The sequence below is a fragment of the Narcine bancroftii genome, chromosome 13 (assembly GCF_036971445.1).
Source record: "Narcine bancroftii isolate sNarBan1 chromosome 13, sNarBan1.hap1, whole genome shotgun sequence".
NCBI classification, from domain to species: domain Eukaryota; kingdom Metazoa; phylum Chordata; class Chondrichthyes; order Torpediniformes; family Narcinidae; genus Narcine; species Narcine bancroftii.
The window spans coordinates 91197018-91217965 of record NC_091481.1 but is presented as its reverse complement, the minus strand read 5'-3'; positions in this window follow the sequence as shown (position 1 = coordinate 91217965).

Here is a 20948-nt window from a genome sequence, read left to right as displayed (position 1 = left end):
GCGGAGGCGAAAGAGAGGCATACAGACAGAGGTGGGGAATCAGAGGCGGGGAAACAGAGGCGGGGAATCAGAGGCGGGCAATCAGTGGCAGGCAATCAGAGGTGGGGAATCAGAGGCGGGGAATAAGAGGCCTGGAATCAGAGGCAGGGAATCAGAGGCGGGGAATCAGAGGCGGGGAATCAGCGGGAGGAAACGAGATGTGGGGAAAGAGAGTCAGAGAAAGAGGCGCGGAAATAGAGGCAGGGAAAGAGAGGCGGGGAATGAAAGGTGGGGAATCAGAGGCGGGGAATCAGAGGCGGGCTATCAGAGACACGGAAAGAGAAGCGTGGAATCAGAGGTGCGGAATCAGAGGGAGAGAATCAGAGGCAGGGAATCAGAGGCAGGGAATCAGAGGCAGGCAATCAGAGGCAGAGAATCTGAGGCAGGAAATCTGAGGCAGGGAATCTGAGGCAGGGAATCTTAGGCAGGGAATCTGAGGCGGGGAATCAGAGGCGGGGAATCAGAGGCAGGGAATCAGAGGCAGGGAATCAGAGGCAGGGAATCAGATGAAGGGAATCAGATGAAGGGAAGCTGAGGCAGGGAATCTGAGGCAGGGAATCTGAGGCAGGGAATCTGAGGCGGGGAATCTGAGGCGGAGAAACTGAGGCGGGGAATCTGAGGCGGGGAATCTGAGGCGGGGAATCTGAGGCGGGGCATCTGAGGCGGGGAATCTGAGGCGGGGAATCTGAGGCAGGGAATCTGAGGCGGGGAATCTGAGGCGGGGAATCTGAGGCAGGGAATCTGAGGCGGGGCATCTGAGGCGGGGAATCTGAGGCGGGGAATCTCAGGCAGGGAATCAGAGCCGGGGAATCTGAGGTGGGGAATCAGATGTGGGGAATCAGAGGCGGGGAAACAGAGGCAGGGAATCTGAGGAAAGGAATCTGAGGCAGGGAATCTGAGGCAGGGAATCAGAGGCGGGGAATCAGAGGCGGGGAATCAGAGGCGGGGAATCAGAGGCGGGAAATCAGAGGCATGGAATCAGAGGCGGGTAATCAGAGGGGGCAAATGAGATGTGGGAAACTAGATGCAGAGAAAGAGGCACGGAAATAGAGGCAGGCAAAGAGAGGCAGGGTATCTGAGGCAGGGAATCAGAGACACGGAAAGAGAGGCGGGGAATCAGAGGCGCGGAATCAGAGGCAGGGAATCAGAGGCAGGGAATCAGAGGCAAGGATTTAGAGGCAGGGAATCAGAGGCAGGGAATCAGAGGCAGGGAATCAGAGGCAGGGAATCAGAGGCAGGGAATCAGAGGCAGGGAATCAGAGGCGGGGAATCTGAGGCGGGGAATCTGAGGCGGGGAATCTGAGGCGGGGAATCTGAGGCGGGGAATCTGAGGCGGGGAATCTGAGGCGGGTAATCTGAGGCGGGGAATCTGAGGCGGGGAATCTGAGGCGGGGAATCTGAGGAGGGGATTCTGAGGCGGGGTATCTGAGGCGGGGAATCTGAGGTGCGGAATCTGAGGCGGGGTATCTGAGGCAGGGAATCTCAGGCAGGGAATCAGAGCCGGGGAATCTGAGGCGGGGAATCAGAGGCGGGGATTCAGAGGCGGGGAAACAGAGGCACGGAATCAGAGGCGGGGAATCAGAGGCTTGGAATCAGAGGCGGGGAATAAGAGGCGGGGAATCAAAGGCGGGGAATCAGAGGCAGGGAATCTGAGGCAGGGAATCTGAGGCAGGGAATCTGAGGCAGGGAATCTGAGGCGGGGAATCAGAGGCAGGGAATCAGAGGCAGGGAATCAGAGGCAGGGAATCTGAGGCAGGGAATCTGATGCAGGGAATCAGAGCCGGGGAATCTGAGGCAGGGAATCAGAGGCGGGGAATCAGAGGCGGGGAATCAGAGGCGGGGAATAAGTGGCGGGGAATCAGAGGCGGGGAATCAGAGGCCGGGATTTTGAGGCAGGGAATCTGAGGCAGGGAATCTGAGGCAGGGAATCAGAGGCGGGGAATCAGAGGCAGGGAATCAGAGGCGGGGAATCAGAGGCGGGGAATCAGTGGGAGGAAAAGAGATGTGGAGAAAGAGAGGCAGAGAAAGAGGCGCGGAAATAGAGGCAGGGAAAGAGAGGCAGGGAATGAAAGGTGGGGAATCAGAGGCGGGGAATCAGAGGCGGGGAATCAGAGGCGGGGAATCAGAGGCGGGAAATCAGAGGCATGGAATCAGAGGCGGGTAATCAGAGGGGGCAAATGAGATGTGGGAAACTAGATGCAGAGAAAGAGGCACGGAAATAGAGGCAGGCAAAGAGAGGCAGGGTATCTGAGGCAGGGAATCAGAGACACGGAAAGAGAGGCGGGGAATCAGAGGCGCGGAATCAGAGGCAGGGAATCAGAGGCAGGGAATCAGAGGCAAGGATTTAGAGGCAGGGAATCAGAGGCAGGGAATCAGAGGCAGGGAATCAGAGGCAGGGAATCAGAGGCAGGGAATCAGAGGCAGGGAATCAGAGGCGGGGAATCTGAGGCGGGGAATCTGAGGCGGGGAATCTGAGGCGGGGAATCTGAGGCGGGGAATCTGAGGCGGGGAATCTGAGGCGGGTAATCTGAGGCGGGGAATCTGAGGCGGGGAATCTGAGGCGGGGAATCTGAGGAGGGGATTCTGAGGCGGGGTATCTGAGGCGGGGAATCTGAGGTGCGGAATCTGAGGCGGGGTATCTGAGGCAGGGAATCTCAGGCAGGGAATCAGAGCCGGGGAATCTGAGGCGGGGAATCAGAGGCGGGGATTCAGAGGCGGGGAAACAGAGGCACGGAATCAGAGGCGGGGAATCAGAGGCTTGGAATCAGAGGCGGGGAATAAGAGGCGGGGAATCAAAGGCGGGGAATCAGAGGCAGGGAATCTGAGGCAGGGAATCTGAGGCAGGGAATCTGAGGCAGGGAATCTGAGGCGGGGAATCAGAGGCAGGGAATCAGAGGCGGGGAATCAGAGGCAGGGAATCTGAGGCAGGGAATCTGATGCAGGGAATCAGAGCCGGGGAATCTGAGGCAGGGAATCAGAGGCGGGGAATCAGAGGCGGGGAATCAGAGGCGGGGAATAAGTGGCGGGGAATCAGAGGCGGGGAATCAGAGGCCGGGATTTTGAGGCAGGGAATCTGAGGCAGGGAATCTGAGGCAGGGAATCAGAGGCGGGGAATCAGAGGCAGGGAATCAGAGGCGGGGAATCAGAGGCGGGGAATCAGTGGGAGGAAAAGAGATGTGGAGAAAGAGAGGCAGAGAAAGAGGCGCGGAAATAGAGGCAGGGAAAGAGAGGCAGGGAATGAAAGGTGGGGAATCAGTGGCGGGGAATCAGAGGCGGGCTATCAGAGACACGGAAAGAGAAGCGTGGAATCAGAGGCGCGGAATCAGAGCCGGTGAATCTGAGCCGGGAAATAAGAGGCAGAGAAACAGAGGCGGTGAAACATTGGTGTGGAATCGGAGGCGGGGTATCAGTGGCAGGGAATCAGAGGCAGGGAATAAGAGGCAGGGAATCAGAGGCAGGGAATCAGAGGCAGGGAATCAGAGGCAGGGAAACAGGCAGGGAATCTGTGGAAAGGAATCTGAGGCAGGGAATCTGAGGCAGGGAATCAGAGGCGGGGAATCAGAGGCGGGGAATCAGAGGCGGGGAATCAGAGGCATGGAATCAGAGGCGGGTAATCAGAGGGGGCAAATCAGATGTGGGAATCTAGATGCAGAGAAAGAGGCACGGAAATAGAGGCAGGCAAAGAGAGGCAGGGTATCTGAGGCAGGGAATCTGAGGCGGGGAATCAGAGACACGGAAAGAGAGGCGGGGAATCAGAGGCGCGGAATCAGAGGCAGGGAATCAGAGGCAGGGATTTAGAGGCAGGGAATCAGAGGCAGGGAATCAGAGGCAGGGAATCAGAGGCAGGGAATCAGAGGCAGGGAATCAGAGGCAGGGAATCAGAGGCAGGCAATCAGAGGCAGGGAATCTGAGGCGGGGAATCTGAGGCGGGGAATCTGAGGCGGGGAATATGAGGCGGGGAATCTGAGGCGGGGAATCTGAGGTGGGGAATCTGAGGTGGGGAATCTGAGACGGGGTATCTGAGGTGGGGAATCTGAGGCGTGGTATCTGAGGCAGGGAATCTCAGGCAGGGAATCAGAGCCGGGGAATCTTAGGCGGGGAATCAGAGGCGGGGATTCAGAGGCGGGGAAACAGAGGCAGGGAATCAGAGGCGGCGAATCAGAGGCGGGGAATCAGAGGCGGGGAATAAGAGGTGGGGAATCAAAGGCGGGGAATCAGAGGCGGGGAATCTGAGGCAGGGAATCTGAGGCAGGGAATCTGAGGCAGGGAATCTGAGGCAGGGAATCTGATGCAGGGAATCAGAGCCGGGGAATCTGAGGCAGGGAATCAGAGGCGGGGAATCAGAGGCGGGGAATCAGAGGCGGGAAATAAGAGGCGGGGAATCAGAGGTGGGGAATCAGAGGCCGGGAATCTGAGGCAGGGAATCTGAGGCAGGGAATCTGAGGCAGGGAATAGAGGCGGGGAATCAGAGGCAGGGAATCAGAGGCGGGGAATCAGAGGCGGGGAATCTGCGGGAGGAAAAGAGATGTGGGGAAAGAGAGGCAGAGAAAGATGCGCGGAAATAGAGGCAGGGAAAGAGAGGCGGGGAATGAAAGGTGGGGAATCAGAGGTGGGGAAACAGGCGAGTAAACAGAGGCATGTAAACATAGGTGGATAAATAGCGGCGGGGAAAGAGGCGGGCAAAACATAGTGGTTGGAATTTGGGTGTTTAAAATCAGGTACACAAAACAGATCAAACAGTGTTGTTGAAATTGAGGGTGGGAAAGACAGGCACGGAAAGAGTGGAGTGGAAAGAGTAGAGGCGAAAGAGAGGCGTCGAGACAGAGGTGGGGAATCAGAGGCGGGGAATCAGAGGCGGTGAAACAGGTGGGTAAACAGAGGCGGGTAAACATAGGCGGAAAAATAGAGGCGTGGAAAGTGATGGGTGAAACATAGTGGTTGGAACTTGTGTGTTGAAAATGAGGTACACAGAACAGATCAAACAGAGTTGTTGAAATTGAGGGAGGGAAAGAGAGGCGCGGAAAGAGTGTAGGGGAAAAAGCGGAGGCGAAAGAGAGGCATACAGACAGAGGTGGGGAATCAGAGGCGGGGAAACAGAGGCGGGGAATCAGAGGCGGGCAATCAGTGGCAGGCAATCAGAGGTGGGGAATCAGAGGCGGGGAATAAGAGGCCTGGAATCAGAGGCGGGGAATCAGAGGCGTGGAATCAGAGGCGGGGAATCAGTGGCGGGGAATCAGAGGCGGGGAAACAGAGGCGGGGAATCAGAGGCGGGGATTCAGAGGCGGGGATTCAGAGGCTGGGAATCAGAGGCGGGGAATCAGAGGCGGGGAATCAGAGGCGGGGAATCGGAGACAGGGAATCTGAGGCAGGGAATCTGAGGCAGGGAATCTGAGGCAGTGAATTTGAGGCACGGAATCTGAGGCGGGGAATCTGAGGCGGTAAATCTGAGTCGGTGAATCTGAGGCACGGAATCTGAGGCAGTGAATCAGAGGCATGGAATCAGAGGCGGGTTATCAGAGGGGGCAAATGAGATGTGGGAAACTAGATGACGAGAATGAGTCACGGAAATAGAGGCAGGCAAAGAGAGGCAGGGTATCAGAGGCAGGGAATCAGAGGCGTGGAATCAGAGACAAGGAAAGAGAGGCGTGGAATTAGAGGTGCGGAATCAGAGGCAGGGAATCAGAGGCAGGGAATCAGAGGCAGGGAATCAGAGGCAGGGAATCAGAGGCAGGGAAACAGAGGCAGGGAATCTGAGGCTGGAAATCTGAGGCAGGGAATCTGAGGCAGGGAATCTGAGGCAGGGAATCTGAGGCTGGGAATCAGAGGCGGGGAATCAGAGGCAGGGAATCTGAGGCAGGGAATCAGAGGGAGGGAATCAGATGAAGGGAATCAGATGAAGGGAAGCTGAGGCAGGGAATCTGAGGCAGGGAATCTGAGGCAGGGAATCTGAGGCGGGGAATCTGAGGCGGAAAAACTGAGGAGGGGAATCTGAGGCGGGGAATCTGAGGTGGGGAATCTGAGGCGGGGAATCTGAGGCGGGGAATCTGAGGCAGGGAATCTGAGGCGGGGAATCTGAGGCATGGAATCTCAGGCAGGGAATCAGAGGCGGGGAATCTGAGGTGGGGAATCAGACGTGGGGAATCAGAGGCGGGGAAACAGAGGCAGGGAATCTGAGGAAAGGAATCTGAGGCAGGGAATCTGAGGCAGGGAATCAGAGGCGGGGAATCAGAGGCAGGGAATCAGAGGCAGGGAATCAGAGGCAGGGAATCAGATGAAGGGAATCAGATGAAGGGAAGCTGAGGCAGGGAATCTGAGGCAGGGAATCTGAGGCAGGGAATCTGAGGCGGGGAATCTGAGGAGGAGAAACTGAGCAGGGAATCTGAGGTGGGGAATCTGAGGCGGGGAATCTGAGGCGGGTCATCTGAGGCGGGGAATCTGAGGTGGGGAATCAGACGTGGGGAATCAGAGGCGGGGAAACAGAGGCAGGGAATCTGAGGAAAGGAATCTGAGGCAGGGAATCTGAGGCAGGGAATCAGAGGCGGGGAATCAGAGGCGGAGAATCAGAGGCAGGGAATCAGAGGCAGGGAATCAGAGGCAGGGATTTAGAGGCAGGGAATCAGAGGCAGGGAATCAGAGGCAGGGAATCAGAGGCAGGGAATCAGAGGCAGGGAATCAGAGGCAGGGAATCAGAGGCAGGGAATCAGAGGCAGGCAATCAGAGGCAGGGAATCTGAGGCAGGGAATCTGAGGCGGGGAATCTGAGGCGGGGAATCTGAGGCGGGGAATCTGAGGCGGGGAATCTGAGGCGGGGAATCTGAGGCGGGGAATCTGAGGCGGGGAATCTGAGGCGGGGAATCTGAGGCGGGGAATCTGAGGCGGGGAATCTGAGGCGGGGATTCTGAGGCGGGGTATCTGAGGCGGGGAATCTGACGCGGGGAATCTGAGGCGGGGTATCTGAGGCAGGGAATCTCAGGCAGGGAATCAGAGCCGGGGAATCTGAGGCGAGGAATCAGAGGCGGGGATTCAGAGGCGGGGAAACAGAGGCAGGGAATCAGAGGCGGGGAATCAGAGGCGGCGAATCAGAGGCGGGGAATAAGAGGCGGGGAATCAGAGGCAGGGAATCTGAGGCAGGGAATCTGAGGCAGGGAATCTGAGGCAGGGAATCTGAGGCAGGGAATCTGAGGCAGGGAATCAGAGGCAGGGAATCAGAGGCGGGGAATCAGAGGCAGGGAATCTGAGGCAGGGAATCTGATGCAGGGAATCAGAGCCGGGGAATCTGAGGCAGGGAATCAGAGGCGGGGAATCAGAGGCGGGGAATCAGAGGCGGGGAATAAGTGGCGGGGAATCAGAGGTGGGGAATCAGAGGCCGGGAATCTGAGGCAGGGAATCTGAGGCAGGGAATCTGAGGCAGGGAATCAGAGGCGGGGAATCAGAGGCAGGGAATCAGAGGCGGGGAATCAGAGGCGGGGAATCAGTGGGAGGAAAAGAGATGTGGAGAAAGAGAGGCAGAGAAAGAGGCGCGGAAATAGAGGCAGGGAAAGAGAGGCGGGGAATGAAAGGTGGGGAATCAGAGGCGGGGAATCAGAGGCGGGCTATCAGAGACACGGAAAGAGAAGCGTGGAATCAGAGGCGCGGAATCAGAGCCGGCGAATCTGAGCCGGGAAATAAGAGGCAGAGAAACAGAGGCGGTGAAACATTGGTGTGGAATCGGAGGCGGGGTATCAGTGGCAGGGAATCAGAGGCAGGGAATAAGAGGCAGGGAATCAGAGGCAGGGAATCAGAGGCAGGGAATCAGAGGCAGGGAATCAGGGGCGGGGAATCAGATGCGGGGAATCAGAGGCTGGGAATAAGAGGCAGGGAATCAAAGGCGGGGAATCAGAAGCAGGAAATCTGAGGCAGGGAATCTGAGGCAGGGAATCTGAGGCAGGAATCAGAGGCGGGGAATCAGAGGCAGGGAATCAGAGGCGGGGAATCAGAGGCAGGGAATCTGAGGCAGGGAATCTGATGCAGGGAATCAGAGCCGGGGAATCTGAGGCAGGGAATCAGACACGGGGAATCAGAGGCGGGGAATCAGAGGCGGGGAATAAGAGGCGGGGAATCAGAGGCGGGGAATCAGAGGCAGGGAATCTGAGGCAGGGAATCTGAGGCAGGGAATCTGAGGCAGGGAATCAGAGGCGGGGAATCAGAGGCAGGGAATCAGAGGCGGGGAATCAGAGGCGGGGAATCAGCGGGAGGAAAAGCGTTGTGGGGAAAGAGAGGCAGAGAAAGAGGCGCGGAAATAGAGGCAGGGAAAGAGAGGCGGGGAATGAAAGGTGGGGAATCAGAGGTGGGGAAACAGGCGGGTAAACAGAGGCAGGTAAACATAGGTGGATAAATAGCGGCGGGGAAAGAGGCGGGCAAAACATAGTGGTTGGAACTTGTGTGTTTAAAATCAGGTACACAAAACAGATCAAACAGTGTTGTTGAAATTGAGGGAGGGAAAGACAGGCACGTAAAGAGTGGAGTGGAAAGAGTGGAGGCGAAAGAGAGGCGTCGAGACAGAGGTGGGGAATCAGAGGCGGGGAATCAGAGGCGGTGAAACAGGTGGGTAAACAGAGGCGGGTAAACATAGGAGGAAAAATAGAGGCGGGGAAAGTGATGGGTGAAACATAGTGGTTGGAACTTGTGTGTTGAAAATGAGGTACACAGAACAGATCAAACAGAGTTGTTGAAATTGAGGGAGGGAAAGAGAGGCGCGGAAAGAGTGTAGGGGAAAAAGCGGAGGCGAAAGAGAGGCATACAGACAGAGGTGGGGAATCAGAGGCGGGGAAACAGAGGCGGGGAATCAGAGGCGGGCAATCAGTGGCAGGCAATCAGAGGTGGGGAATCAGAGGCGGGGAATAAGAGGCCTGGAATCAGAGGCAGGGAATCAGAGGCGGGGAATCAGAGGCGGGGAATCAGCGGGAGGAAAAGAGATGTGGGGAAAGAGAGGCAGAGAAAGAGGCGCGGAAATAGAGGCAGGGAAAGAGAGGCGGGGAATGAAAGGTGGGGAATCAGAGGCGGGGAATCAGAGGCGGGCTATCAGAGACACGGAAAGAGAAGCGTGGAATCAGAGGCGCGGAATCAGAGCCGGCGAATCTGAGCCGGGAAATAAGAGGCAGAGAAACAGAGGCTGTGAAACATTGGTGTGGAATCGGAGGCGGGGTATCAGTGGCAGGGAATCAGAGGCGGGGAATCAGAGGCGGGGAATCGGAGACAGGGAATCTGAGGCAGGGAATCTGAGGCAGGGAATCTGAGGCAGGGAATCTGAGGCAGGGAATCTGAGGCGGGGAATCTGAGGCGATAAATCTGAGTCGGGGAATCTGAGGCACAGAATCTGAGGCAGTAAATCAGAGGCATGGAATCAGAGGCGGGTTATCAGAGGGGGCAAATGAGATGTGGGAATGTAGATGCAGAAAAAGAGGCACGGAAATAGAGGCAGGCAAAGAGTGGCAGGGTATCAGAGGCAGGGAATCAGAGGCGTGGAATCAGAGACAATGAAAGAGAGACGTGGAATCAGAGGTGCGGAATCAGAGGCAGAGAATCAGAGGCAGGGAATCAGAGGCAGGGAATCAGAGGCAGGCAATCAGAGGCAGAGAATCTGAGGCAGGAAATCTGAGGCAGGGAATCTGAGGCAGGGAATCTGAGGCAGGGAATCTGAGGCGGGGAATCAGAGGCGGGGAATCAGAGGCAGGGAATCAGAGGCAGGGAATCAGAGGCAGGGAATCAGATGAAGGGAATCAGATGAAGGGAAGCTGAGGCAGGGAATCTGAGGCAGGGAATCTGAGGCAGGGAATCTGAGGCGGGGAATCTGAGGCGGAGAAACTGAGGCGGGGAATCTGAGGCGGGGAATCTGAGGCGGGGAATCTGAGGCGGGGCATCTGAGGCGGGGAATCTGAGGAGGGGAATCTGAGGCAGGGAATCTGAGGCGGGGAATCTGAGGCATGGAATCTCAGGCAGGGAATCAGAGCCGGGGAATCTGAGGTGGGGAATCAGATGTGGGGAATCAGAGGCGGGGAAACAGAGGCAGGGAATCTGAGGAAAGGAATCTGAGGCATGGAATCTGAGGCAGGGAATCAGAGGCGGGGAATCAGAGGCGGGGAATCAGAGGCGGGGAATCAGAGGCAGGGAATATGAGGCAGGGAATCTGAGGCAGGGAATCTGAGGCAGGGAATCAGAGGCGGGGAATCAGAGGCAGGGAATCAGAGGCGGGGAATCAGAGGCGGGGAATCAGCGGGAGGAAAAGCGTTGTGGGGAAAGAGAGGCAGAGAAAGAGGCGCGGAAATAGAGGCAGGGAAAGAGAGGCGGGGAATGAAAGGTGGGGAATCAGAGGTGGGGAAACAGGCGTGTAAACAGAGGCAGGTAAACATAGGTGGATAAATAGCAGCGGGGAAAGAGGCGGGCAAAGCATAGTGGTTGGAACTTGTGTGTTTAAAATCAGGTACACAAAACAGATCAAACAGTGTTGTTGAAATTGAGGGAGGGAAAGACAGGCACGGAAAGCGTGCAGTGGAAAGAGTGGAGGCGAAAGAGAGGCGTCGAGACAGAGGTGGGGAATCAGAGGCGGGGAATCAGAGGCGGTGAAACAGGTGGGTAAACAGAGGCGGGTAAACATAGGCGGAAAAATAGAGGCGGGGAAAGTGATGGGTGAAACATAGTGGTTGGAACTTGTGTGTTGAAAATGAGGTACACAGAACAGATCAAACAGAGTTGTTGAAATTGAGGGAGGGAAAGAGAGGCGCGGAAAGAGTGTAGGGGAAAAAGCGGAGGCGAAAGAGAGGCATACAGACAGAGGTGGGGAATCAGAGGCGGGGAAACAGAGGCGGGGAATCAGAGGCGGGCAATCAGTGGCAGGCAATCAGAGGTGGGGAATCAGAGGCGGGGAATAAGAGGCCTGGAATCAGAGGCGGGGAATCAGAGGCGTGGAATCAGAGGCGGGGAATCAGTGGCGGGGAATCAGAGGCGGGGAAACAGAGGCGGGGAATCAGAGGCGGGGATTCAGAGGCGGGGATTCAGAGGCTGGGAATCAGAGGCGGGGAATCAGAGGCGGGGAATCAGAGGCGGCGAATCGGAGACAGGGAATCTGAGGCAGGGAATCTGAGGCAGGGAATCTGAGCAAGGGAATCTGAGGCAGGGAATCTGAGGCGGGGAATCTGAGGCGGTAAATCTGAGGCACGGAATCTGAGGCGTGGAATCTGAGGCGGGGAATCTGAGGCAGGGAATCTCAGGCAGGGAATCAGAGCCGGGGAATCTGAGGCGGGGAATCAGAGGCGGGGATTCAGAGACAAGGAAAGAGAGGCGTGGAATCAGAGGTGCGGAATCAGAGGCAGGGAATCAGAGGCAGGGAATCAGAGGCAGGAAATCAGAGGCAGGGAATCAGAGGCAGGGAATCAGAGGCAGGGAATCAGAGGCAGGCAATCAGAGGCAGGGAATCTGATGAAGGGAAGCTGAGGCAGGGAATCTGAGGCAGGGAATCTGAGGCAGGGAATCTGAGGCGGGGAATCTGAGGTGGAGAAACTGAGGAGGGGAATCTGAGGCGGGGAATCTGAGGCGGGGAATCTGAGGCGTGGAATCTGAGGCGGGGAATCTGAGGCAGGGAATCTGAGGCGGGGAATCTGAGGCATGGAATCTCAGGCAGGGAATCAGAGGCATGGAATCTGAGGTGGGGAATCAGACGTGGGGAATCAGAGGCGGGGAAACAGAGGCAGTGAATCTGAGGAAAGGAATCTGAGGCAGGGAATCTGAGGCAGGGAATCAGAGGCGGGGAATCAGAGGCGGGGAATCAGAGGCGGGGAATCAGAGGCAAGGAATCAGAGGCGGGTAATCAGAGGGGGCAAATGAGATGTGGGAAACTAGATGCAGAGAAAGAGGCACGGAAATAGAGGCAGGCAAAGAGAGGCAGGGTATCTGAGGCAGGGAATCTGAGGCGGGGAATCAGAGACACGGAAAGAGAGGCGGGGAATCAGAGGCGCGGAATCAGAGGCAGGGAATCAGAGGCAGGGAATCAGAGGCAAGGATTTAGAGGCAGGGAATCAGAGGCAGGGAATCAGAGGCAGGGAATCAGAGGCAGGGAATCAGAGGCAGGGAATCAGAGGCAGGGAATCAGAGGCAGGGAATCAGAGGCGGGGAATCTGAGGCGGGGAATCTGAGGCGGGGAATCTGAGGCGGGGAATCTGAGGCGGGGAATCTGAGGCGGGGAATCTGAGGCGGGGAATCTGAGGCGGGGAATCTGAGGCGGGGAATGTGAGGCGGGGAATCTGAGGCGGGGATTCTGAGGCGGGGTATCTGAGGCGGGGAATCTGAGGCGCGGAATCTGAGGCGGGGTATCTGAGGCAGGGAATCTCAGGCAGGGAATCAGAGCCGGGGAATCTGAGGCGGGGAATCAGAGGCGGGGATTCAGAGGCGGGGAAACAGAGGCACGGAATCAGAGGCGGGGAATCAGAGGCGGGGAATCAGAGGCGGGGAATAAGAGGCGGGGAATAAGAGGCGGGGAATCAAAGGCAGGGAATCAGAGGCAGGGAATCTGAGGCAGGGAATCAGAGGCGGGGAATCAGAGGCAGGGAATCTGAGGCAGGGAATCTGATGCAGGGAATCAGAGCCGGGGAATCTGAGGCAGGGAATCAGAGGCGGGGAATCAGAGGCGGGGAATCAGAGGCGGGGAATAAGTGGCGGGGAATCAGAGGCGGGGAATCAGAGGCCGGGATTCTGAGGCAGGGAATCTGAGGCAGGGAATCTGAGGCAGGGAATCTCAGGCAGGGAATCAGAGGCAGGGAATCTGATGCAGGGAATCAGAGCCGGGGAATCTGAGGCAGGGAATCAGAGGCGGGGAATCAGAGGCAGGGAATCAGAGGCGGGGAATCAGAGGCGGGGAATCAGTGGGAGGAAAAAAGATGTGGAGAAAGAGAGGCAGAGAAAGAGGCGCGGAAATAGAGGCAGGGAAAGAGAGGCGGGGAATGAAAGGTGGGGAATCAGAGGCGGGGAATCAGAGGCGGGCTATCAGAGACACGGAAAGAGAAGCGTGGAATCAGAGGCGCGGAATCAGAGCCGGCGAATCTGAGCCGGGAAATAAGAGGCAGAGAAACAGAGGCGGTGAAACATTGGTGTGGAATCGGAGGCGGGGTATCAGTGGCAGGGAATCAGAGGCAGGGAATAAGAGGCAGGGAATCAGAGGCAGGGAATCAGAGGCAGGGAATCAGAGGCAGGGAATCAGAGGCGGGGAATCAGATGCGGGGAATCAGAGGTGGGGAATAAGAGGCAGGGAATCAAAGGCGGGGAATCAGAAGCAGGAAATCTGAGGCAGGGAATCTGAGGCAGGGAATCTGAGGCAGGAATCAGAGGCGGGGAATCAGAGGCAGGGAATCAGAGGCGGGGAATCAGAGGCAGGGAATCTGAGGCAGGGAATCTGATGCAGGGAATCAGAGCCGGGGAATCTGAGGCAGGGAATCAGACATGGGGAATCAGAGGCGGGGAATCAGAGGCGGGGAATAAGAGGCGGGGAATCAGAGGCGGGGAATCAGAGGCAGGGAATCTGAGGCAGGGAATCTGAGGCAGGGAATCTGAGGCAGGGAATCTGAGGCAGGGAATCAGAGGCGGGGAATCAGAGGCAGGGAATCAGAGGTGGGGAATCAGAGGCGGGGAATCAGCGGGAGGAAAAGCGTTGTGGGGAAAGAGAGGCAGAGAAAGAGGCGCGGAAATAGAGGCAGGGAAAGAGAGGCGGGGAATGAAAGGTGGGTAATCAGAGGTGGGGAAACAGGCGTGTAAACAGAGGCAGGTAAACATAGGTGGATAAATAGCGGCGGGGAAAGAGGCGGGCAAAACATAGTGGTTGGAATTTGTGTGTTGAAAATGAGGTACACAGAACAGATCAAACAGAGTTGTTGAAATTGAGGGAGGGAAAGAGAGGCGCGGAAAGAGTGTAGGGGAAAAAGCGGAGGCGAAAGAGAGGCATACAGACAGAGGTGGGGAATCAGAGGCGGGGAAACAGAGGCGGGGAATCAGAGGCGGGCAATCAGTGGCAGGCAATCAGAGGTGGGGAATCAGAGGCGGGGAATAAGAGGCCTGGAATCAGAGGCGGGGAATCAGAGGCGTGGAATCAGAGGCGGGGAATCAGTGGCGGGGAATCAGAGGCGGGGAAACAGAAGCGGGGAATCAGAGGCGGGGATTCAGAGGCGGGGATTCAGAGGCTGGGAATCAGAGGCGGGGAATCAGAGGCGGGGAATCAGAGGCGGGGAATCGGAGACAGGGAATCTGAGGCAGGGAATCTGAGGCAGGGAATCTGAGGAAGGGAATCTGAGGCAGGGAATCTGAGGCGGGGAATCTGAGGCGGTAAATCTGAGTCGGGGAATCTGAGGCACAGAATCTGAGGCAGTGAATCAGAGGCATGGAATCAGAGGCGGGTTATCAGAGGGGGAAAATGAGATGTGGGAAACTAGATGCAGAGAATGAGGCACGGAAATAGAGGCAGGCAAAGAGAGGCAGGGTATCTGAGGCAGGGAATCTGAGGCGGGGAATCAGAGACACGGAAAGAGAGGCGGGGAATCAGAGGCGCGGAATCAGAGGCAGGGAATCAGAGGCAGGGATTTAGAGGCAGGGAATCAGAGGCAGGGAATCAGAGGCAGGGAATCAGAGGCAGGGAATCAGAGGCAGGGAATCAGAGGCAGGGAATCAGAGGCAGGGAATCAGAGGCAGGCAATCAGAGGCAGGGAATCTGAGGCAGGGAATCTGAGGCGGGGAATCTGAGGCGGGGAATCTGAGGCGGGGAATCTGAGGCGGGGAATCTGAGGCAGGGAATCTGAGGCGGGGAATCTGAGGCGGGGAATCTGAGGTGGGGAATCTGAGACGGGGAATCTGAGGCGGGGAATCTGAGGCGTGGTATCTGAGGCAGAGTTTCTCAGGCAGGGAATCAGAGCCGGGGAATCTGAGGCGGGGAATCAGAGGCGGGGAATCAGAGGCAGGGAATCAGAGGCGGGGAATCAGAGGCAGGGAATCTGAGGCAGGGAATCTGATGCAGGGAATCAGAGCCGGGGAATCTGAGGCAGGGAATCAGAGGCGGGGATTCAGAGGCAGGGAATCAGAGGCGGGGAATCAGAGGCGGGGAATCTGCGGGAGGAAAAGAGATGTGGGGAAAGAGAGGCAGAGAAAGATGCGCGGAAATAGAGGCAGGGAAAGAGAGGCGGGGAATGAAAGGTGGGGAATCAGAGGCGGGGAATCAGAGGCGGGCTATCAGAGACACTGAAAGAGAAGCGTGGTATCAGAGGCGCGGAATCAGAGCCGGCGAATCTGAGCCGGGAAATAAGAGGCAGAGAATCAGAGGCTGTGAAACATTGGTGTGGAATCGGAGGCGGGGTATTAGTGGCAGGGAATCAGAGGCGGGGAATCAGAGGCGGGGAATCGGAGACAGGGAATCTGAGGCAGGGAATCTGAGGCAGGGAATCTGATGCAGGGAATCTGAGGCAGGGAATCTGAGGCGGGGAATCTGAGTCGGTAAATCTGAGTCGGGGAATCTGAGGCACAGAATCTGAGGCAGTGAATCAGAGGCATGGAATCAGAGGCGGGTTATCAGAGGGGGCAAATGAGATGTGGGAAACTAGATGCAGAGAAAGAGGCACGGAAATAGAGGAAGGCAAAGAGAGGCAGGGTATCAGAGGCAGGGAATCAGAGGCGTGGAATCAGAGACAAGGAAAGAGAGGCGTGGAATCAGAGGTGCGGAATCAGAGGCAGGGAATCAGAGGCAGGGAATCAGAGGCAGGGAATCAGAGGCAGGGAATCAGAGGCGGGGAATAAGAGGCGGGGAATAAGAGGCAGGGAATCAGAGTCGGGGAATCAGAGGCAGGGAATCTGAGGCAGGGAATCTGAGGCAGGGAATCTGAGGCAGAGAATCAGAGGCGGGGAATCAGAGGCAGGGAATCAGAGGCGGGGAATCAGAGGCGGGGAATCAGCAGGAGGAAAAGCGTTGTGGGGAAAGAGAGGCAGAGAAAGAGGCGCGGAAATAGAGGCAGGGAAAGAGAGGCGGGGAATGAAAGGTGGGGAATCAGAGGTGGGGAAACAGGCGGGTAAACAGAGGCAGGTAAACATAGGTGGATAAATAGCGGCGGGGAAAGAGGCGGGCAAAACATAGTGGTTGGAACTTGTGTGTTTAAAATCAGGTACACAAAACAGATCAAACAGTGTTGTTGAAATTGAGGGAGGGAAAGACAGGCACGGAAAGAGTGGAGTGGAAAGAGTGGAGGCGAAAGAGAGGCGTCGAGACAGAGGTGGGGAATCAGAGGCGGGGAATCAGAGGCGGTGAAACAGGTGGGTAAACAGAGGCGGGTAAACATAGGCGGAAAAATAGAGGCGGGGAAAGTGATGGGTGAAACATAGTGGTTGGAACTTGTGTGTTGAAAATGAGAAAATGAGGTACACAGAACAGATCAAACAGAGTTGTTGAAATTCAGGGAGGGAAAGAGAGGCGCGGAAAGAGTGTAGGGGAAAAAGCGGAGGCGAAAGAGAGGCATACAGACAGAGGTGGGGAATCAGAGGCGGGGAAACAGAGGCGGGGAATCAGAGGCGGGCAATCAGTGGCAGGCAATCAGAGGTGGGGAATCAGAGGCGGGGAATAAGAGGCCTGGAATCAGAGGCAGGGAATCAGAGGCGGGGAATCAGAGGCGGGGAATCAGCGGGAGGAAACGAGATGTGGGGAAAGAGAGTCAGAGAAAGAGGCGCGGAAATAGAGGCAGGGAAAGAGAGGCGGGGAATGAAAGGTGGGGAATCAGAGGCGGGGAATCAGAGGCGGGCTATCAGAGACACGGAAAGAGAAGCGTGGAATCAGAGGCGCGGAATCAGAGCCGGCGAATCTGAGCCGGGAAATAAGAGGCAGAGAAACAGAGGCTGTGAAACATTGGTGTGGAATCGGAGGCGGGGTATCAGTGGCAGGGAATCAGAGGCGGGGAATCAGAGGCGGGGAATCGGAGACAGGGATTCTGAGGCAGGGAATCTGAGGCAGGGAATCTGAGGCAGGGAATCTGAGGCAGGGAATCTGAGGCGGGGAATCTGAGGCGGTAAATCTGTGTCAGGGAATCTGAGGCACAGAATCTGAGGCAGTGAATCAGAGGCATGGAATCAGAGGCGGGTTATCAGAGGGGGCAAATGAGATGTGGGAAACTAGATGCAGAGAAAGAGGCACGGAAATAGAGGCAGGCAAAGAGAGGCAGGGTATCAGAGGCAGGGAATCAGAGGCAGGGAATCAGAGGCGTGGAATCAGAGACAAGGAAAGAGAGGCGTGGAATCAGAGGTGCGGAATCAGAGGGAGAGAATCAGAGGCAGGGAATCTGAGGCAGGGAATCTGAGGCAGAGAATCTGAGGCAGGAAATCTGAGGCAGGGAATCTGAGGCAGGGAATCTGAGGCAGGGAATCTGAGGCGGGGAATCAGAGGCGGGGAATCAGAGGCAGGGAATCAGAGGCAGGGAATCAGAGGCAGGGAATCAGATGAAGGGAATCAGATGAAGGGAAGCTGAGGCAGGGAATCTGAGGCAGGGAATCTGAGGCAGGGAATCTGAGGCGGGGAATCTGAGGCGGAGAAACTGAGGCGGGGAATCTGAGGCGGGGAATCTGAGGCGGGGAATCTGAGGCGGGGCATCTGAGGCGGGGAATCTGAGGCGGGGAATCTGAGGCAGGGAATCTGTGGCGGGGAATCTGAGGCATGGAATCTCAGGCAGGGAATCAGAGCCGGGGAATCTGAGGTGGGGAATCAGATATGGGGAATCAGAGGCGGGGAATCAGCAGGAGGAAAAGCGTTGTGGGGAAAGAGAGGCAGAGAAAGAGGCGCGGAAATAGAGGCAGGGAAAGAGAGGCGGGGAATGAAAGGTGGGGAATCAGAGGTGGGGAAACAGGCGGGTAAACAGAGGCAGGTAAACATAGGTGGATAAATAGCGGCGGGGAAAGAGGCGGGCAAAACATAGTGGTTGGAACTTGTGTGTTTAAAATCAGGTACACAAAACAGATCAAACAGTGTTGTTGAAATTGAGGGAGGGAAAGACAGGCACGGAAAGAGTGGAGTGGAAAGAGTGGAGGCGAAAGAGAGGCGTCGAGACAGAGGTGGGGAATCAGAGGCGGGGAATCAGAGGCGGTGAAACAGGTGGGTAAACAGAGGCGGGTAAACATAGGCGGAAAAATAGAGGCGGGGAAAGTGATGGGTGAAACATAGTGGTTGGAACTTGTGTGTTGAAAATGAGGTACACAGAACAGATCAAACAGAGTTGTTGAAATTCAGGGAGGGAAAGAGAGGCGCGGAAAGAGTGTAGGGGAAAAAGCGGAGGCGAAAGAGAGGCATACAGACAGAGGTGGGGAATCAGAGGCGGGGAAACAGAGGCGGGGAATCAGAGGCGGGCAATCAGTGGCAGGCAATCAGAGGTGGGGAATCAGAGGCGGGGAATAAGAGGCCTGGAATCAGAGGCAGGGAATCAGAGGCGGGGAATCAGAGGCGGGGAATCAGCGGGAGGAAACGAGATGTGGGGAAAGAGAGTCAGAGAAAGAGGCGCGGAAATAGAGGCAGGGAAAGAGAGGCGGGGAATGAAAGGTGGGGAATCAGAGGCGGGGAATCAGAGGCGGGCTATCAGAGACACGGAAAGAGAAGCGTGGAATCAGAGGCGCGGAATCAGAGCCGGCGAATCTGAGCCGGGAAATAAGAGGCAGAGAAACAGAGGCTGTGAAACATTGGTGTGGAATCGGAGGCGGGGTATCAGTGGCAGGGAATCAGAGGCGGGGAATCAGAGGCGGGGAATCGGAGACAGGGATTCTGAGGCAGGGAATCTGAGGCAGGGAATCTGAGGCAGGGAATCTGAGGCAGGGAATCTGAGGCGGGGAATCTGAGGCGGTAAATCTGTGTCAGGGAATCTGAGGCACAGAATCTGAGGCAGTGAATCAGAGGCATGGAATCAGAGGCGGGTTATCAGAGGGGGCAAATGAGATGTGGGAAACTAGATGCAGAGAAAGAGGCACGGAAATAGAGGCAGGCAAAGAGAGGCAGGGTATCAGAGGCAGGGAATCAGAGGCAGGGAATCAGAGGCGTGGAATCAGAGACAAGGAAAGAGAGGCGTGGAATCAGAGGTGCGGAATCAGAGGGAGAGAATCAGAGGCAGGGAATCTGAGGCAGGGAATCTGAGGCAGAGAATCTGAGGCAGGAAATCTGAGGCAGGGAATCTGAGGCAGGGAATCTGAGGCAGGGAATCTGAGGCGGGGAATCAGAGGCGGGGAATCAGAGGCAGGGAATCAGAGGCAGGGAATCAGAGGCAGGGAATCAGATGAAGGGAATCAGATGAAGGGAAGCTGAGGCAGGGAATCTGAGGCAGGGAATCTGAGGCAGGGAATCTGAGGCGGGGAATCTGAGGCGGAGAAACTGAGGCGGGGAATCTGAGGCGGGGAATCTGAGGCGGGGAATCTGAGGCGGGGCATCTGAGGCGGGGAATCTGAGGCGGGGAATCTGAGGCAGGGAATCTGTGGCGGGGAATCTGAGGCATGGAATCTCAGGCAGGGAATCAGAGCCGGGGAATCTGAGGTGGGGAATCAGATATGGGGAATCAGAGGCGGGGAAACAGAGGCAGGTTATCTGAGGAAAGGAATCTGAGGCAGGGAATCTGAGGCAGGGAATCTGAGGCGGGGAATCTGAGGCGGGGAATCTGAGGCGGGGAATCTGAGGCGGGGAATCTGAGGCGGGGAATCTGAGGCGGGGATTCTGAGGCGGGGTATCTGAGGCGGGGAATCTGAGGCGCGGAATCTGAGGCGGGGTATCTGAGGCAGGGAATCTCAGGCAGGGAATCAGAGCCGGGGAATCTGAGGCGGGGAATCAGAGGCGGGGATTCAGAGGCGGGGAAACAGAGGCACGGAATCAGAGGCGGGGAATCAGAGGCGGGGAATCAGAGGCGGGGAATAAGAGGCGGGGAATAAGAGGCGGGGAATCAAAGGCAGGGAATCAGAGGCAGGGAATCTGAGGCAGGGAATCAGAGGCGGGGAATCAGAGGCAGGGAATCTGAGGCAGGGAATCTGATGCAGGGAATCAGAGCCGGGGAATCTGAGGCAGGGAATCAGAGGCGGGGAATCAGAGGCGGGGAATCAGAGGCGGGGAATAAATGGCGGGGAATCAGAGGCGGGGAATCAGAGGCCGGGATTCTGAGGCAGGGAATCTGAGGCAGGGAATCTGAGGCAGGGAATCTCAGGCAGGGAATCAGAGGCAGGGAATCTGATGCAGGGAATCAGAGCCGGGGAATCTGAGGCAGGGAATCAGAGGCGGGGAATCAGAGGCAGGGAATCAGAGGCGGGGAATCAGAGGCGGGGAATCAGTGGGAGGAAAAAAGATGTGGAGAAAGAGAGGCAGAGAAAGAGGCGCGGAAATAGAGGCAGGGAAAGAGAGGCGGGGAATGAAAGGTGGGGAATCAGAGGCGGGGAATCAGAGGCGGGCTATCAGAGACACGGAAAGAGAAGCGTGGAATCAGAGGCGCGGAATCAGAGCCGGCGAATCTGAGCCGGGAAATAAGAGGCAGAGAAACAGAGGCGGTGAAACATTGGTGTGGAATCGGAGGCGGGGTATCAGTGGCAGGGAATCAGAGGCAGGGAATAAGAGGCAGGGAATCAGAGGCAGGGAATCAGAGGCAGGGAATCAGAGGCAGGGAATCAGAGGCGGGGAATCAGATGCGGGGAATCAGAGGTGGGGAATAAGAGGCAGGGAATCAAAGGCGGGGAATCATAAGCAGGAAATCTGAGGCAGGGAATCTGAGGCAGGGAATCTGAGGCAGGAATCAGAGGCGGGGAATCAGAGGCAGGGAATCAGAGGCGGGGAATCAGAGGCAGGGAATCTGAGGCAGGGAATCTGATGCAGGGAATCAGAGCCGGGGAATCTGAGGCAGGGAATCAGACATG